The following is a 14,159-nucleotide window of genomic DNA, read 5'->3' as shown; positions in this document are numbered from 1 at the left end:
AGATTATTGAGGGGGTAGTCAAACACTGGCACAGGTTGTCCAGAGAGGCTGCAGTGGTTCCAAGTGTTGACCTTCTTGCAGCTGACCCTGCTTTGCTCAAGAGGACTGGATCCGACAATCCTCAGGCAGCTCCCTTCATGTCAGTGCAAAAACTCAGAGGCTTCTGGCTTGCTGCCTCCTCCTCATGTGTTTTCTCATCCCGGGAGCTGAGTAAGCAGTATCTTTACCGGGAGGTAATTAGTTCAGTAATTTGTTGCTGAAGAGCTGCTCATCTCCCCCTCCTCCCTGCAGCCGCATATTTTTCCAGCTTCTCCACTCCCTTTTTGTGGTGTGGGTTTGCATTTCACTGTCAGCTTTTTCCCTGAGCTGTTTTCGGTTTTTATTGAGAACTCTAGCTCAAACATTGCCATTAACTTTGTTAAGATATGGCATCAAATAGTTGCAAAGTATACCTGAAAATCTATAGAAAAAAAATATAAATAAAACAAGGGTGAGGAAAGAACTGAAGAAGTTTCTGGAAACACAGAAAAATTATTTTGCTTTAGTTCACCAAATACGGTCCATTCAAGCATATTTAATCAGAGTACCTGCTGAAAGCTGTAGCAGCATCTATATCTAACACTCTCTTGTACTGTTGGCCACCTTAACCCTACTGTCAAGTTAACCCATTAGATTTATCCGCCCTGAAGATTACTACATTATTCCCATCCTGAAACAGTGTCATGCTTTGTACTTAGCAACTCTTCAGCTCCATGGAGAGTTTATTCCACTTGAAATGATTTTCTGTGTTCAGCCCTTCTCTGTCAGCTCACCTGAAAGGTTCGTGTCTGTAAACTGAAATTCTTGTCTGGATTTCCAACAAAAGTCTTTTAGCCTGGGAGCAAGTGTTACTCCTCTTCTGTGCAGCTTGCTTGCCTTTCCCACTGTTTAGCCCCATGGTACTCCGGCAAGGCTGAATCTCCAAGGAACATCATGTCCCGCTGTACTTGAGCTTTTTTCCTTTTCTTCGGTAAGAGCCCTAGCAAAGACACCTGCGTGGGAAGATTATTTACGAGGTCTACATACTTCCAATTCTTCTTGCTAGTCCTGTTTTCACCGCATCTGCTTCGACTGTCCAAGGAGACCTGGTGAGTTCCAGCCCAGCTGCTCCCAGCTCCGTGACCCTTTCACATCCGCTGCCCTCCACAGGCTCCCAAAGAAAAGGGCCCCACGCCGGAGCTACAGCGGACGATTACACGCCCCGAATGCAAGGCATCAAAGTAGCCAGAAGGAGCCCTTTTTTTTTTCCCTTCTCCAAGGAAAGTGGGCTTGCTCTTGCCTGGAGCACCCCTCAAGCTGCTTTACACCTCAGCGATGCCAGTCAGTTTGATGCGCCAGCAGGACACAGCCCTGTGCTCCACAAAGCTCCTGGCTCGCTCACGCTGCCCAAACTGTCCAACAGGGGCTTGGCCAAGGTCACTTTCCTGATGCTAGATATAGGTGTTTTCCCAGTTCCTCCCAGCACTGGGCTTTGGAGATAAAAGCAGCATCCACCTCCAGTGTACCCCCTTCCAAGGGCAGGTAGGCCCATTAGTGTAATCATGATAATCACAGCAAGGACCAGGTGAGTTGAGCTATTTTTCACTTCTGTTTTCTTTGGTTTAGATCAGTGGGAGCTGATCACCCTCTGAAAGTCTGAAAATGGCTGGTGGCTCAGAGGCTATCGACGATAGAATCTCCAGGTGCCTTCTGAAAATTGGACTGGCTCCTTGGCATAGTTTCACTTCACCTTCTGTGCCGCTCTGACAGCAGCAGAGTGGCTGCAATTGTTTCAGCACCAAAATATACAGTTTTAATATAATAAATGTCTTTAAACAGCTTCAATTAAAAATCAGAAGCAGAAAAGTAAACTTTTTAAAAGTATAATCTAATGTATAGCTTTTTACAAACAAACAGAATTTTCCTTTGTAAGTTTATGTATTTTGTAAAAATATCTATTTCTAAAGAGAAAAGCTATATGATTGAATTGTTAAAAATGGAGCATTTTGTGCCAGCTGTGCTGACATAATTATTTTTGCCCACAGATTTTTTTAGGTAAGACATTCTACTGTTTAAGAGGAAAAAAAATTACTCTATCCAAATATTTCTCTCTACAAGTGTAGGGGTCTGTCAGGACATTTTTGCCACACATATTTACGTAAGAAACTGCACTTCTAACACTCAGTGCTGATCTTATCATACAGACCTGGTCCCAGAGTACAGTTACATCTCTCTTTTTTGTTTGTTTGTTACAGAGTATTGTTGAATAAATACAAGATGGAGGCTAAGCATCTAGTTAATGAATTGGGCCCTCACTGCTCCTTCAGCACCATGATCAGCTTGTCATTTGTTTTAGAATATTGGCCAAAACCATACATCATTTGCGTGGCTTTTTCTTGAGCTGTGTCTCAGCAGTTGCTGACAGGTAAGAAATTAGTGTAAAGGACATATTTATTATGGAGATTCCCTGAGTAGTTCATTCAGGGCAAATCCTGCTCCACCTCCCTGGATACTGCTACACATCTGGGAACTGTATTCTGGGGGATTTCTGCTAAGGTACCCTCCCTTTTTCCAAACAACTTCATCAAGATGCAGGAGGTGAAACTCATTAAACTAGAACAAGCGAAAACACCTTCCAGGAAAAAGGAATGATGATACAAAGGCACCCTAGCAAGAACAGGAAGATGTCAGGGACTAAAAGGAGATACAGCCTGAAAAAACATAGAAATGGATGTGTCTGGGGCAGGAGTAAACTCAGAAAGGACTATGCTGGCTGGGGAAGCAAGGAGCAGCAGTGACAGAAGAGCATCTTCTCATGAGAGGTGTGATGAATTAGGCACAAATAGGCAACATTGCAGCAGAAAGGTAAATAAGGCTGCCATCCCTCACAAGACACATGGTCCATTTTTCTCCTGTCCTCAGTGCCACTGTCAGGGACCCCACAGGAACAGCTACTGGGCAGGGGAAATACCAGGTTCACATCTGGGCAAGTAACTTCACTGGCCCACACATGGGAAGTTCCTCCCTAGCCCCAGTCACACACTCCCCTCCTGCTGCAGCTCTGCCTGTTGCTGCTCTGCTCCTGAATCCCTTACCTCTAAAAAAGCATTTTCTGCCCAGGGCATATAAGAGTCCTATTTTTTGCCATACACCAATGGTTTCTTTGCTCTTTTTTTTTTTTTTTTTTTTTTTTTTTTTTTTTTTTTTTTTTGCATCTGAAGGCTCCAAAGGATTGCCAAATAAATTGCACTTAATCTGGGATATCACACAAGGCTCTCCCAGGTTGTTATGGTGTCTTTCTGCATAGCCTGGGCTGCTGGGCAGGAGCTGGACAGGTGCCCCATCAGCTGGAGACACTGAGGTGGTGTTTCCTGTCCTGCCACCTGTCAATGCTCCAGCTCTCCTGCTACACAGCACACTTCAGCACATGTGGAACTAACTGCTCTTCAAAAACTGCTCTTTACATGTCCAGAGAGGGCTTTTCAGTGAGAAATGCCTTTATCCTCACAGTAATTTTGTATGGTGTTGTAACATTGCTGGAAAACCCATAGGAGTGTACCCAGTTTCCACAGTAAGAAGTCTGAAGAATGAGTAATGGACATTTTTGGTAGTTTCTTTAAAACAGAAGCTGCTTCATGGTTTTCAGTTTCCATTCATGCTTTGAGGTTGGCTTTATTCAGAAATTAACTGCTGAGGGAACATGTCACTGTATCTCTGCAGGAATAATTTTCCTTCACTAACATTTCTATATTTGAGAACCTCGCAAATACACTATTTCAGATTATGGCCCTATGTTACAGTCCTGAAGAAATGTCTAAATTTGCCATTTCAGCCATCACTATGACAACAAGTAGGGGAAAAGGGTAACCCTAATATCTGCTCCTAACAGTGAGTTAAAGGCTGAGTTAGATCTGCCAGAAAATTCTGTTAGATCCAGGTGGTTCAGATTTCGTGGTGTTTGTTGTAAGACACTGTTGGTCCTGCTGATGTCAAGTGAGGGGCAAGTCTGAACTTACAGTGGGTGAAGTGACATCCTGTGGTCCCATCCTGCCCCAGAAAGGGTATAGAGTACACAGATTCCCTGCAACATCGTCCCCCTTCATCTGCTCTTGCATGGGCTGGTGGTCCAGGGAGGATCTGGAAGGACCATGCCCAGATAAATGTGTGTATTGAAAAGGGACCCTGCAGCCCTATGCCACACAAAAAAAAAAAAAAAAAAAAAAACCAAACAAACAAAAAAAAAAAAACAAACAAACAAACCAAAAAAACCCAAAAAAACCACAAAAAACTTCCAGGGAAAAAACTCTTGATAAAAATTTTATACATTTATTACAAAACATTGTAGTTAATTTTGAAAGTAAAGAAGATTGTACTGACAGATTTTTAATTGCTTAGATCTACTGAGAATTCAGAACAAGTCATGTTGTTTGACCAAAGGCACTTTCTAGAGTCTAACTCATCAGTATTCATTCAGTGGAACTAGGGCTTGCTGTGATTAAAAAAAAATATCAGCTACTGTAACTTGAACTTTGGCAAGATCAAAAGCAATTAGTTGGGTACTAGAATCAGAGTGCTTTCAGCTGAAGTGGATGAGAAAGCAGCAAAAAAAAAAAAAAAAAAACATTTGCATGATTTTGCACTACAGAAAATTATAATTTTAATGCTAGATTATAATGCTGTAAAAAAAGGGTTGTTGCAGAGGGGAAAAGAAAGTGGGAAAATCAGGAAGACAAACTGACCTTTGCTCAGCTTTGATGCTCCTATCCTTTGTCATCTGGATTTGTTCAGTGGTTATGAAAAAGGCAGAACTCTGCTGTTGCTCCCTCCTGCACCCTAGTCCATCTGAGTAGCTATCCTCTTAAAGTAACGCTGCTGGGATGATCTTCTGGGATGCTCTTTGGTTTCCTTCCACAAAGGTGAATCCCAGCAGAGGGAAACATGAAGAGCAAAAACCAAGGAAGTTTTAATGAGAATAGGATTGGATATATAAATAAATAGGTATACAAATAAACAGAATAAGCAAAAGGGGTGTAGCTAGAACTGAACTGAATTTGCACCTCTTCTGTCTTTCTATCTTAGGAAAAAAAAGCTTGCAGAAAAACAAGAAGAAAAAAATAGTTATGCTTTGAGGCAAACCACCCACCAATTGCTTCCTATTTACAACTAGAAACCCGCCATGCAAAATAGATAAATGGAAGGGTAATTAGGAAAATGGATATGATTAAATGTCTGGGGAGCATGGTATCTTCTCTGCCCATGTGTGTTCAGCTGTGCCAGGAAATGAGCCAGAGAAGACAGTGAAATAGAGCCATCTCTGCAGACAAGGAATAATGGGCAGGTGGGCTCTGCCTTTGGTAACACTGGGATCCATGAGCTCTGAGGGGAATTTGAGCAAGCAGGATCTGTTCCTCATCTGTTTCCACATACACCCCCTCCAGCCTCAGGGACTGTCCTGGCATCTTCACGTGCCCAGGGCCGGTGGGTACCATCCACTGCCTTCCCTCTCCCCAGCAGCCAGGATGCTGCAGGAGCTGCTGGAGACACTGTGACTCCTGTGAACATCTGCACAGTGACCAGCTATAAATGCCTTAGGACAGCTTCGTGGTCACCTGAAGTAGTTATCTAACCTTTCTCTTGTCTGGAAGGAAAAAAAAGGTTTATATCACTCACTTGTATCTGAAGATGCTGACTTGTGTTAGACTGGAAATGTCTGCTGCTACGAGGACTGTGGCAAAGAGAACAAAGAAACAGAAGGAGAATGAGGATAAGGCAAAGCACAGAAGCAAGGGACTGACTTTGCTGTACATCATCCTCAAAGATCACAGGATTTATAGTGAAGCAACCCCATTGTTCCCCCCAGTCCTTCTACTACTCCATTAAATCTAAAGATAACTTAAAATTTGTATGCTTAAAACAATGCAGGGGCTTGGAAAGCAGGGAAGAAGGCATGGTTTTCAGCAGAGAAAAAAGATTAGATACCTGTCCTGTTTCTGAAGTAAATAATATACAGGCACTGGGCAGTGATCCTACTGGAATTAGCCTCCAAGCAGCCAAATCTGCAGCAGAGTCCTGTACAGATATTTCCTGCTTTATCTGCTCACTGGAAAACACAGGTCACAGTTTACTGTCATGAGCTTGAAGCATTTCTGTAGAAATCATTTGAATTAAATAAACACCAATATTAGTTGAAATGTTTTATTATGACATTTTGGAAATAAGCACTGTTCTCAGATTGTTTTGCACAACATTTAAAGGTGGCTCATACATATCTATTTTAAAATGAAATATTCAAAGCATGTCTATAAAGATTAAATGAAACAATCTTGTTTAACCTTTTTAAACAATCCCATTTAAAAAGTAGAGTTTAAATTCTTTCTTCAAAAATAGAATCATTTTTTTGTGAAGAAAATTTACTTCAAATAGACTTGTGATGATTTTTTTTTCAATTATTTAATCAATCAAGAGAAGAAAAAGTCATTTATTTATAAAGCCTTAATCTAATTTTCCTTTATGGCTAGATCCTAATGCATGTTTGCACACAGACCTCCTGTTGACCTCCTTGGAAGTTACTCATCTAAAGGGAATGCAGAACCAGACTCAGCAGACAAAATTAGTGATTTTCTAATTGCTCTAATTGGTGTTTAATTTTTCCGCTGTTTAGAGACCAAGTTACAGACTTTTAAAGGGAAAAAGAAATGCTGAAATGAGAATGTAATCAGATAAGAAAAATAGCTAACATGATATTAGAGCTCCAGAAACAGAGCAATTGGTAAATGTGAATGTTTTCATTTGAGTTACAGATACCACCAATTGCCATTTCCGTTGCCACTTCTACTAATTTGTATTCAGAAAGCCGCATCCCTGAAAATGTGTAAAACATCTGCTTTGAGAAATTCAGAGTCAGTAGCTGAACTGTGTGCATTGCCATTGTGAGACCTTCAGAGTGGTACAGAGGAAGAGTAGATCATTTCCATTATGGACAGGGATTCATGAGTTGTCCACAGGATGGATCTAATAATTGATTCAGTATCCATTGATTCAGCATCCATTGATTCAGCCTACGTGGTTGGAAAGAAGGGACTCAAAATCATCAGCAATGACCTAAAGTATATTGGGTTTTATTCAGATGAAACATGACAGTGACTTCAGCTGCCTCCCCTTGTATGGAGGTACTTCAGGAACACCCTATTTTCCTATTTTCCTATTTTCTTTGGGTTTTCCTAGTTCCTTTGTTTTTCCTGAAATTACTGCCTGTCCTATGTACATGACACTTTATGTTAAACAATCTAAAATGCCCTGGCACAGTAATAAGGTGTGACTTGACCTCCCAGTGACTTCCTGAGCTTAGAAAACCTCTGCAATAAAAACTGCAGTGGAACAGTTGGGTCATTTGACAGAAGTAATACATGGCCTATCCCCTCTGATGCTGCCTTTACCAATACCCTTTACTGAGCAGAACTGACTTTTCTTAGCATGCAGCACAGGCCTTCTGCTGATAATCGGTAACATCTGCTTTAGATCAAAGGGGGAGGGAAAAATATTCCTTGCAAGCAGACTCTGCTCATCTTGGCTGTCTGTAACAAATTTCAAGTGGAGCTGGAGCATAACAAAAACCAGGGTTGACAAGGGGTATTTTTAGCTACATACCTTTCATCTGGATATCAATATACAGAAGCTCATTTGGGCTTTGAATTTCTATTAGTAATTATTCTCCAAGTATCTCTTGAGTACTGGAAAATTCAGTGAGCCTACCTGATGAGCATGAAATGGGAAAGTCTCTACAGTTAAATTGGGAAATGCTGTAAATACCACTTTGGGCAGTATATTTGATAGGTTAGATAAAGATCAATTAGTTACAACCTTTAAAGGTGGTGCTGCCCCAGTTCTAAGCCCTTTTATGAAAATGCCCTTACCCCTATTACAAACTCTGTTGCCATTCACTGGGACTATTTAATTTCTTCAGTTTGATATTAATTTGTTTTAAAGATAAGTAGATAGATAGATAAATAAATAGATAGACAGAACTATAGCTAGACATCCCAGGGTGGATGCTGCAAATAAAACTACTCATTGCTGAGTATGCACAGTGAAGTAATTATTAAGTGAACTTCTAGAAACCTAGGCTTTCTGGAATGGTATTACCTCTGAAATAATTATTTTTCTCTTTCTTGCTTGTGCTACCCTAAAATATGCATTCTGAAAATATTATTTTCCAAGTTATTTCAGATATATTTTATTTTATTTTCATACCTCCCTGCCCCCACTCCTGCTATCTGAATTGTTAAAGCTCTTCACCACTGCATCCAGGTTTTCTGGAAATGCCCAAAGATTTTTGGATTTACAGGGTTGAATTAAAAAATTTCAATTAACAAGTCATCTTTATAATTTAGGGATAATTTTGCTGCCCTTCAAAATCCAGTAGTAAAGTCTGGATTAAAAACATTAAAGAAACACTTTCAGTGCAGGTTTTTGGATTTGCCAAGGCTGTGATTTCACAAAGCTATGGACCAAAACAAGTTTTCCAGTGATGGTTTTCAGTACATACAGATGAAGCACAAATTTGCCTGACAACCTGCAAACATTTGTTGACAATGTGAAATTAGTTTGTTCTACTTTCTCTCACTCTCACATACACATATATTTTTGTGGGCTTGTGTGTACACCACCAAACTCCTCAATCCTCTCAGCCACTTCTGTCATTCCCCTCTGAATTCTCCAATCTCTTCTAGGAAGATACTCAGCATCTCACTCAGTGTTGCAGCTTTTGCCACCCCAGAGGCATGGAGATTTGCAGGATTCCTGCTTTGCAAGGGGATGTTTCTGCATAAAGAGACCCAGATTGGCCATATCTCATAGTAACCTCACATTTAATAATTTTTTAGCTCAAAATCACCTGTGTGAGTCTGGATTCAATCAACACCATTGAAAACCTGGGCAGAAGAATGTTGTGCATGGTACAGTCAGAAAACTGGACCCTGGTCCATTCCAATAATCCCAAACCATCCTTTCTTTGAAGATTCTTTCATCAGTGCTTTGCCTCCACTGTGCTCATCTTGTTCCATTTCAGCTCACCCTCAGGATTTCTTTTAATACTCTGTTAACACCTTCATTCAGATCATTAAACAAGCCTGCATGTAATAGCAGTCTCAGCAGTAAGCCACCGAGCTCTAACCCAACACATTAATGTTTATCATTGCCCTTTTTCTACAATTCAGGAAGTTTTTATCCCAGTCAAAGTAACTATTAACAAAGTAACAAATTATCTGAGTAATATTTCATAAGTGATTCTATCTAGTGCATTACAGAAATGTAATTATATTGGTGCAAAGTGTCAGAGCTCTCAACAGAATTAGGCACGTTACATTCAAGGAAGACTTGCTGCTGTTATGTCCCCTGCTTTTCTTCTCCCTAATTTTGCTTATTTGAGGCAGAGCCAGGGCCTGGGAGCAAGAAGGGTGCCTGGGCAGCAGATGTATGGAGCCATGAGATACTGTAGAGCAGACACAGCTGGGAGAGTTAGACTGCTGCACTGGGCAGGAAATGTCTACAGCACTGTTCTCAGTGGCTCCTGCTTTCCTTTCACAGATATTCTTTTCTCAGAATTCCCTCCACTGCATAAAGTGAGATGGGAGCTTATCCTCATCCAAATGTAACTGGCAGGATTGTGACTCCCTTCCAGAGAAACCAAACTGCATCTGATTTGCTCTTCTTGTTCATACACAACTTAGAGCTTCAGTTGCCTTACTGAGAAATTTCCTGCATCCTGAGGTCAACACCACCAATTAACAGGCAGTCTCTTCACTGTTCTTCATCCACTTCTTCCTGGTCCAGCTCTTAAACTACTCCTGGAAATCTCTTGCAGACTGGCCCTTTTCTGCTGTGTTTCAGCAGACAGTCTTTGTCTGAAAAGCACATCCAAGTCTGGGAGTGTCATTGAAGCTATTTGGGATTGATGGCTTCTCCCAGACACAGTCTCAGCTGGCTCAGGCTCTGCAGGAACTGGCAGTGTGGCTGCTCCCAATTAAACCTTACATTTGCTGCATAAATACCACAGTCCCCATATGACCTGAACTGACTGTCTTTTTCATGTTTATATTTTCCGGGAGTCCATGTCTGGTTTGGCAATTAACAGGTCTTTTATTAGATCTCCTTTACTTCCTAAATGCTCCTATTTTCCTTTCTCATTATGACATAACCTTTTTATAGTCAGATAAAACTCTTATGCGAAATTTAGTCTCCTCACCAATTTCTGGATGTTTCCCTACGTGGCAGCCTTTTTTTCAGGCAGGAAGTGGCCTTCATTAAAATTTGTTGTATTTTTCATTTGTCCTTCGATCATTTCCGACTACATTTCTACTGATTTTGTCTACTTACACCTTTTTCCTTAAAAGCCTTAGCCAATTCTTTCTTTTTATTTTGTTCTATTGGTGTAGGTTTTCTTTAATCTCAGTTCTCTTGTTTAGCTCCTTAGTCTCAGCCTGAAGATGGGGGTGATTGGGAGGAAGCAAAACAAATAACATTCCTGAGATCTCAGCCTAAATCACAAAATCAAACACTTGATAAAAACATGAGCACATTCTTCTATGAGTTGTTTAACCATGCTAAGAGAAAACAATACTCCTGGCCACTGAAGGCTCTTGGCTTCCCAACCAGTGGCATGCAACCTCTGAGCACACACCTCCACTTTTATTCAGAGAGACTACTTGTTGAAATTGCAATTAAGCAGCTGGAAAAAATGTGGAAATCACAGAAGGGCTTTGTTTTCTGCAGAATCGTGAATTCAACTTATCTCGGCTCTCCAAGGTGTTAGAATTATTTGCTACACTAAATTCTGTCTTACCTAAGTCAGGAGTGACAATAAATACTTCAAGGTATTTTGTCATATCAGAGGCATTTGTCTAACCACAAGATGTCATGCCCTGTGAGGTGACCAGAGTGCAGCAGTATTGTGTTCTATTTTCCTTTGTTTTAAACACAAAGAGTTTGCCAGAAGACTGCCTATAAAAGTGATTGTCTTTCTAAAGGGAAAGTTAATAGTATCAGATCCCACACTTCAGGCCTGACTGCACTATTCAAGATGGAAAACATGCTTTAGTTTTATTTAAATCACTCAAGGTGTTGTTTTCAAATCTGTGGCTTGTCTCAATTATCAAGTACAGTATCTTCTGCAATGACTTGCAAAGCTACCTCTTAAAGTAATAGAAAATTTTTAATTGAAACAAATTCTATCAGAGAGTAATAAAAGGAAAATCTTCTTGAAAGGATTTTTGGAACATTTTGCAATCCAGCCTGGGTCTCAATGTGGATCTGAATCTGAGGCATGAATACATTTGCATAAATGGAAAAGAAATATGGGAAGGTCACTGAACTTACAGAAGAGACTGCATGGACTGAAAGCCTTACCCAAAGCATTACTTTTGCATTCTGTTTCCCTGCTCATCCATTTCAGAAAGCAGCAGTTTTTCATAGTGTTGAAGGTCCTTCCTGCTGCAATCAGGCTGTGTAGCCACCACTTGCTGCCTGCTGAATCCTTGTGTAAGGCATTGGAAATCACTAACTTTTGGGTATCACAGTTAGACCTCACCATGAGATGTACTAGACCAGGAAACCTTTGCAATGTGTTTCAGTGGAGACATCCTCACCTCAGATTTTGTTCACCAGCACTGCTCCTGAAACAGACTTTTGGACTTATCATACTTGCAGCTTCAAATGAAATTGCAACAGTGCATGGGGCAATCCCAAAGTGTGCCCAATCTCAACAAAATGACAGGGAAAAAGCCTCCCCACAGTTATTTTTCTTCTTTGCAGAAAACTGATCAGGTAGTTCAAGTGGGATGTGAAATGTCTTTTCCAAGGTCATATTTGAGGTATATAGGAAACCTTGGATTGGACCTTATTATCTTGAATCCAGGATTGCTCTCCTTTGAATATTCTTTTAGAACATAGGTGTTCTTTGTATCTCTATGCCTGTGTCTAGAGGCCCTCTAACCACTGTCCTCACAGTAAACAAAAGCCACATAAACTCAATACTAAGTAGCCATCTCTCTTACACATCACCTGATAAAATGTGAAAAAACTTTATCTTATCAAGCAGGTCTTGCTTGCAAAACTACCACAGAGCAGACGTTGTGCATTAGCTTTGCATCTCCCTTCTTTGCACAAATCAAGCCCTACCAAACAGGGATCAAAGACTTTTCCTTTTTTTTTTTTTTTTAACTCACAGTGCAGTGTCTTCATCAGTGTGATGAAGCAAGTTCCACTCACTTTATACAAAGTTAGCCACTAGATAGTTGAAAAGCTTCTTTACCAAAGAAGAAACAGTAAGATTTTTCTAGTGCTATCATCCACCATCCAAATAATGAAGCAGGGGAAAACTGTTCAGCTCTCATAATTTAAGCCAGACAAGGACTAAAGCAATGTATTGATTTATTAATGATATATAACTCACAAGCAGTACATTTGGGATCAATAACAATAATACCATTATTGGTATAAATAAACCAGAGAAAAAACATGTCTCCTATAGGCTAAGAAAGATCCCTCCACAAGTCCCCTTATATGCACCTTAAATGTGGGTCCACACTTCTTGGGCCTCATCCAGGCATGTCACCTGTTGAGCACCAGCTCCATGAGGAATTCCATAAGGATGATGATCTGTTTGAGGTAAGAGATGGTAGTAATGCTGACACGGCAGATTCTAACAGTGTCAAAGCAGGTTTGACTACTGCTGGTTACTCTTCAAGGTATTTCCCCCAACTCCAAACCAATTTTCAGCTTCTTTTTTACTTCTTTTCAGGCTAACTCTTCCTTTGTTTCAAAGCTCTCTTCAAAGTTCCCTGGCTATTGTTTAATCCATTGATTGTCTCCCTCTTTTACACCATTGGACTGGGGCTTATGGTTGTCTTCATCTTTAACAAGATCAGTTAACAAGGACAAATGTCCTCCAGACAATTTTGCGTATTCAACACATACACATACACAGACACATATACACATACACATACACATACACATACACATACTTTACCTCACACTGTTGTGCTACCAGCTGTTGTTATTTGTTATATTAGGCCATTTGCCAGGCATGGGCTGTGCAAGCACCTACACAGTTTGAAAAGTGCTGTGAATATTAATCCATTCCCTGGTAATTTTTTATTGTTTAATGTAGTTTACAGTTTAGTTTGGTATCCTGGGGAATGCTTGAAACTTCACTCACTTGCACATTTCTTTCTCATTTAAGTAAAATTAATGGCAAGTGCTATTGTCACTTCTACTAATTATACAAAGATAAACACCTGTGGCCAACCCCAGCACACTGAGTTGCTAAACTGTTGGTAAGACATAAGGCATAGATTACCATCTGTCAGCTTGACTGCACCTTAGTGGACTGCACAGAGTGGGGAGCTGAAGAATCCTTTCCTTCCACACTTGTCCTTGTTTCCAGTGTACCATGGCACATCAAGCACAGAGCCAGTGCAGGCTGTCAAACTCTACTGAAATCTCTTCATCAGCTTGGTCATTTGCAGCAGTGAAGGGTTGTGTTCCGACTTCAGGGAAACATCAGCTGCATTTGGCCTTTATAAACCTACATCTTCATGCTTCCTATCAGAAACCCATGACTGCAAAACTAGCCTGTGTCATGGGATTGTTGTTCTTTCCACCTCATGATCCTCTGCCCTCCTAAGCCAGGCTTTGGGCTCCTTTTTACCACTATATGAACTAAGAGCATGATGCTTCCCTTTTTGCTGGCTGACTTCTGAACCATGCCAGATGTGCAGATTTTGTCTCTGGGTCCTATCTTGTTGACTTCATGGCCCATGCTGGGAAACCAGCACAGACTACTCAAGCCACCTAAAATTCATCTGCAGAGCTCCATTGTCGGACAGGTCTGAACCCAAGGAGAGTGCACAGGCAATATTATGAATATTTTCCTACTTGCTTACAAAGTATAGCCATAGAAGAGTGGAGCCAATACTGGCTTGCTTTGGTAACCAGGCTGCTGCAGGTAGGAAGGGCAGCAGTCTGAATGAGAAACAGCCCAAGAGGGAGTAAAAAAAAGAGACTGAGATAAAACAATTAGCTATTGTCTGCAAAATGGGAATATCAAAGCTCCAAACCAAGTTAAATAATGGTTTAACCAA

This window comes from Lonchura striata, chromosome 2 (assembly GCF_046129695.1).
Source record: "Lonchura striata isolate bLonStr1 chromosome 2, bLonStr1.mat, whole genome shotgun sequence".
NCBI classification, from domain to species: domain Eukaryota; kingdom Metazoa; phylum Chordata; class Aves; order Passeriformes; family Estrildidae; genus Lonchura; species Lonchura striata.
This window is presented reverse-complemented; position numbering follows the sequence as displayed.